The 6,084-nt window shown below is 40.2% G+C and overlaps 1 long non-coding RNA gene across 3 annotated transcripts; it reads right to left on the reverse strand.

Moving 5' to 3' along the window:
• Positions 1-2,369: 2,369 nt before the first annotated feature.
• Positions 2,370-5,862, reverse strand: LOC118111863. 3 transcript variants are annotated; one of them, XR_007032821.1, is made up of 4 exons: positions 5,377-5,787; positions 4,404-4,585; positions 3,570-3,706; positions 2,370-3,346 (listed from the first exon to the last, which is right to left on the reverse strand). It is a non-coding gene; the product is annotated as an uncharacterized LOC118111863 (long non-coding RNA). The 3 variants fall into 3 exon arrangements; XR_004697155.2 differs by having other exon boundaries at positions 3,570-3,697; positions 5,377-5,786; XR_004697154.2 differs by lacking the exons at positions 2,370-3,346; positions 3,570-3,706 and having other exon boundaries at positions 4,233-4,585; positions 5,377-5,862.
• Positions 5,863-6,084: the final 222 nt, after the last annotated feature.

Here is a 6,084-nt window from a genome sequence, read left to right on the forward strand (position 1 = left end):
TTTTGGACGTTTCATCCAGTTTGCATCAGAAAAGTGAACGAGGGCTGTGACAGAGGATCAAAGAGGATCCACCTGTGGAACCAGATCAGGATTAGGATTAGAGCTGCTTTGAACTCATTTCACAAATTAGAGGGAACGTGAGACTGATTGTGTTCGACCTGTTACGTCATGGAAATCACAAGGGAACAGAATTCTCAGGCTGTGATTTCAAGTTGTTTTAAAGAAATAAGTTTGAGCTTGAAGTGAGTTTTCCTTTATTCTGGAATTTGTGTTTTTTCCTGAAACTTCTTCAGCTGCATGTGAACAAACGTGCGACTGTTCCTCACATCAAATCATTTCCACACGACACCTGACCAACGTGAACGAGTCCATGTGACTTTGTTTATTTGATGACATTTTGCTTTTGTTCAATTTGTTCATGAATCCACTCGTTGCTGTTTAATTTGGACAAAAGCAGCTGCAGATATCAATTTAATTAAATCCAAAGATACGGGGGGAGATGCAGAAAAACTAACTAATGATTATTGACCTTTAGAACTATTTCTTATTTCATCAAAAAAATAATTAATGAATTTAATTTATTATTACTATTACAATTGTGTGAATATTTGTTATACAAATACAATGTGATTGATATTTGTATGATCTTAGTTATAATAATAAATTCAAATGTCATGTGTATTATGAGCATTTGAAAATGACTTCTTGAATTAAAGGTTATTCTCAATGTTTTATTTGTGCGTCGTGTTTATTTGCTTCTTGAATTTAACCCTTTTTATCAACATAATTTACTTATTTAATTTATTCTTACTATTTTATCTGGTTTTCACTTTGATTCATTTGTCTTATTGTTTGTGCAACACTTTGTAATCTTGGTTTTTGATACTAAATCGATATCGTTGGCTCCATCTTTAACTTTATGTTTACACCAACTGAAGAATTTAAAGTTTATTAAATGTTCTACCACACGTGAATCTTCCTGACGTCTCATGTGTCTGTTTAAAATTTCTGTATTGAGCTCAAACGTTTTGCAGATCAGAGCTCGACAGTTCACAGAGTTTAAATCCATGTTTGCCACCGACTGATCCACTGATCACTCTGTTTAGTTCTTTTTAAACAAATCGTCTGTTGACTCTCAGACGTTCAGAGTGAAGTGAAGTCCTCACAGCAAAGTTTCCCCTCAGACGTCTCGTGAACTCCTTGGAACATCTGAAGACGCTGTGAGGACGTCTTCTGAGACGTCTTGTGACAGTTTGGGCCGGAGCGGATGTGCTGGTGTGGAGATAAAGGAGCTGGTCCTGAGGGATCAGGCTGCTCTGTCTGGACTTCAGCTGGGGCTCATGGCAGCAGAACACACACTGAGCTTGGCATTAATATGGATGTCCACCAGGCGCCTTGTCCTCTGCCTCCCCGTTTCTCTTTGTGCGCTGCCACGGCCCAACGTGTGCCAGTGAATAGCATTAACAACATGGCAGCCACCTCCAGCATTGCCAAGGTCATTAATAAACATCCTCAGATGGCTCAGAAGGATCGGCTGCAGTCAGACGCGGCGCTGCGGACGGCGTGGAGACGAGCTGCCGCTGCGCTCGGCTCAGTCTGCCTCACAGTTCACAGCTCAGACAACTTCACTGAGAGTCACACGGATCCGAGTAACTCCTGCTCCAGCTGCCACGTCGTCTACGTACCTGGAAACTTCAGGAAACTTTACCTTTATTTTGAAGGGACAGAACCAGGTCTTTGATTCGGTTTCCAGGCCTGAGGAAGTTTCTTCTCCTGGAGACTGACGGTGATTCAGATGTTCTGAAATCTGAAGCCGGCCGTTGTCTTTATAACCGACATCATCTCAGAAGGGTTCGTTATAAGTCGGGTAAAAAAAAAAAATCAACCAATCAGAGCTTTAAACTCAGAATCCTCTGGACTCCACCGTCGTCACGGCAGCAGCTCAACACGGCAGCGCTCGTATTCAGGGTGTTTTAGTTCAGACGCGTCGGCCATCTTTATTTCAGTCTCTGGTCCGAGTGGATCGATGTGAAGGCAGCTCAGGATCACACATGCAGGAGAAGTGGGTTTTCAAAAGTCTAATTCTTATGAGATATATATATATAATATCTATAGATATAAGAGCCATTGTATATTAAAAAAGACTGAATTAAGAAAGAAAAGTATGAGGCCACAGAAGGGAGGGGGATTCTGTTAAAAGTAAATCCTTACATTTGAGAATTTATGAGAAATAAACTCACAACTCTGCAGAAAGCATCTTGAACATTATCTGAAAAACAACAAGATTAACCTCATTCAAATCTTGAATTAAGTTTTATTTAATTCTCATTAATTCACAACATTAGTTATTTTTAAATATGACTCCTTTAAATATGTTTTCCTTTATATATAAATACTGTAAAAGAGTACAAGTCATGTTATTGTGGATTCTCTTCACACGACCACAGTAATTATCAGATCATCAGTCTCTGTCTTAAATCTTCATTAGAACCAACTGATGAATAATTGAATGTGCAGGAAACACTTGAGAAACAGTGTGTGAGCAACAGGAAGTCAGAGTCCGACCTCACGTCCCGTCAGCGGGATCTATTCTCCAGTGATGAAACTGATGCAAACACATCAGTGGATTCACTGTGACTCTGTAGATTCACCAGGTTTATTAATCAAACTTGTGTTGCAAAAATATAATACAAAAACCAGGGCTGCGTTCAGTTCACTGAGCAAAACACTAATTTATATGTAATTAAATGTTTAAGGAAAACATGGCGTTCAACCTGTAGCTAAATGTTTAATTTATCATCAACCTGGATATGATCAGAAAACGTCTCTTTTAAAGACACAGTGTGAGATTTACAGAAAACTAAAGAAAACAGAGGCTGTGAAACTTCAATTAAACTTAAATTGTCCCAGTTGCCTGATTCCCAGGCGGAGTCCCTGTGTTTGGAAACAATCAATGCGTCTCCTCCCTCATGAATTCATCTTCCATTCGGAGCTTTATTGAACGACGACTGTGATAAGACAAGGATTGATCTGCTCTTCACTGTGTGTGTGTGTGTGTGTTTATCTGCGATAGCACAACATTAACCACCTCACCATCAGATGTCATAATATCTGTCTGAGAGGAGGAGAAAATCCATGGCATCGATCAGGAGGACGAGGGGCCACCGCGGCCGTCAGCCACGTTGAGCGATGGACCCGGTGACCAGTGGCGAGGCAGGTTAGGGAGGGCGGGACCAGAGGAAGTCAGACTCCCCGGCTCGCCCATCGATCGGCGGTCGGCGGACATCAGCGTCTCTCTCCGTCTTCTGTCATCTGTTTACACTTTCTGAAGATTTTCAAATATCAGCTGTCGATCGGTGGAAAACAAATGGAAGCAAGTGTCAATGCAGGAGGGAATCAAACCCACAACCTGCAGATAGTCGATGTCCTTCTTCTTTTATTACGTATCAAATGAAAATCATAAAGTTTTATATAATACAGACAGGAAGATGTTAATTATTTGATTATCATATTTCCTGTGTTTGTTTTCCTTTAATTGATGAATTTAAATTTTCAAAGTAATAAGTCACCTCATCATATCATCTTCTTCTTATCTGGGCTCGTGTTGTGGATGTCGCCGGCCGAGTGGGGCGACCCACCTGTCCACCGCGCACGCCATCTTCCCCTCCGTCGTGAACAACATCCCGGAGGTCACAGCCTGAGGAGACTTTTTTTATTTTTAATCTCATCCCCACCATTTCTTCCACATTCCAGATTTTCCAAGTATTTTTATTACTCGAAAAAAAATTAACTAAACAAGCTCTCTGACCATATTTTAATTGATCCAACACACGAGGGGGGAATACATGTTGTTAGTTCTCTCATCACTTCAGCTCGTGACCAGTGGTTAGATGTTACTTACTGTAAACAGCTAATTTGACTAAATTAATCTGTGTGAACAAATTAACTGTACTTGATTATACTGTCTCTTTTCCCGATGCACAGACCTGAGATGAGCGAAATGAATCAGTGCCACTGGAAACATGAAACACGACAAAAAGAGAAAAACGATTGTGCAGGTATATTTGTGTCTTGTAACTTCAGGGTCACACGCACAAATAAAAATTACACAAAGCATTTCTGCATTTACAAAAACCTTTTTTAAAAACGCACACGACAGTTTTTCTCGTTCTTGAACGTTGCACCAAGAAACACAAACCACGTGCAAGAGAAGAAGTCGCTGCACCAGTAAATGATTTCTCAGTTTTCTTCAATTCAAAGAAACAACAAATACAAAGATCACTCGTCAATTTGAACATTTTGAGCTATTCTGCCTCTTTTTTAAGAAAACAAGAAAACATTCAGGTGTTTTTTTTTGTGTCCTCATCGTCTGAGTCAGAAATCTCCATTTCAGTTTCACTTACATTCACCAAACTTTCCAGTTTTATTCCTCCTTATATTCTGAAGGGTTTTTCTGAGGGTTTGTTTTGTTGAGGGGCTGATTTATAACATTTTACTGCTGAAAACTTGGTGAAAATGGATTTATTACAGCTGCTCACGGTGTTTTCTGACGTGTGGAGGAATAAAACATCCCGTCGGCACAAACCTGTCAACAAGAGCAAACAAGAAATTAGTTAATGTTCAGATTTATTATATTATATTTAATTTGACATCCTCATTTACATTTAAATATATTTAAACATAAAATTGCAGACAATAAATACAAAACCCAGAAATGAATCAATGAGTGTGAATCAATTGAGGATAATACTCAATTCAAAAAACTCAAATGCAGAATCGGTTAGAAAATACAAAAAAACCTTCATCCAAAAAATGATAGAAATAAATATTTAAAGGACGAATAATGACCCAGTTCCACGACTCAAGGTTCCTCCGCAGTCTGAACAGGTTGGAGATATATTTACTCTGACCCCCTCGTGATACTTCATGATACCTGAAACCGATCACTAGTTTTTCTCCGTAGTTTCCTGGAAAATATCTCGTGTCTGCCAACAGTTTTTTAATCTTCCACCAGGAGCCTGCGGAGATTTCTGTTTGTGTTTCCAATTATTTTGTGTCTTTTTTAATAAATATCAGCATTCACAGAGACAGACCTGTTTCATTTTCCTACAGCGATGCTTCAAACAGCTGTGGGGGGGTTATATTTTAGATTTGCATGTCTAAGTTTCTTATATAAATTATGTAGAAGTGTAATTCCACAACATAAAAGCAAAAAAATAAATTTCAGTAGAATCATTGTTGGTAATATTTCTATATAATTTGGCTGATCATTACATTATTACAAGTAACAAACATCTATTCATATAATTCTAATGTCTACGTCTTTATGAACAGGACACAAATAAACTAATTAAAATGAATTGTGTGATTTCATACTTTGACTCTGAGCTCCATGTTAATTAAGTGGCAGCGAGTTGTTCCTTTGTCAGACGTGTCACATGTTTCCACCGGCGGTGACTAATTCTGCGAATCCTCCCTGCGAACGATCATATCGTGATAATTCCTGCGTCCTCCACTCGGTTGGAGGACGAGCGCTCCAGATGGCTGCACGTCGCTTCTCCCTCTCTCCCTCTGAACGCGAAGGCTGCAATTACAGAACAAACCAAATGTGATTCATGTGCTTTCTATTTCCAGCCGCAGCTCGCACACCCGACACCTTCAGCGCGGCCACAGTCGCAGCTTCCTGTTTGCTCCTGCAGCGGAAGGAACATCCGACTCCGAGGCTCCTGGATCTGCCTGGAAAACCTCCACTTCCCTTTTTCCCCCAGAAATCTCTAAACTGGTGGAACAAGACAAACGAGACCAAAATGAGCTGTAAAAAAAAAAAAAAGCCCTTTGTGTAAATGAGGAGGGGGCAGGCGGAGAGCGGTCCCTCCTGTGCTGCTGCTGGTGTAATAACAGAACTGTTAACTAATAATAACTGATGGTTCACGGCTGACGAGCGATGCTAATGGAGAGGAGGCTAATTGTAGTCGCCTGGTCACGGCTGTGAGGAATGTCTGCGGCGGGAAAATGAACTTTATTCTTAAATTACCGGCCCCTCTGTGGCAGACGCGCCTGTCCTATTATGTGCTAATTAGCAGA

Source organism: Hippoglossus stenolepis, chromosome 7 (genome assembly GCF_022539355.2).
Source record: "Hippoglossus stenolepis isolate QCI-W04-F060 chromosome 7, HSTE1.2, whole genome shotgun sequence".
Lineage (NCBI taxonomy): Eukaryota > Metazoa > Chordata > Actinopteri > Pleuronectiformes > Pleuronectidae > Hippoglossus > Hippoglossus stenolepis.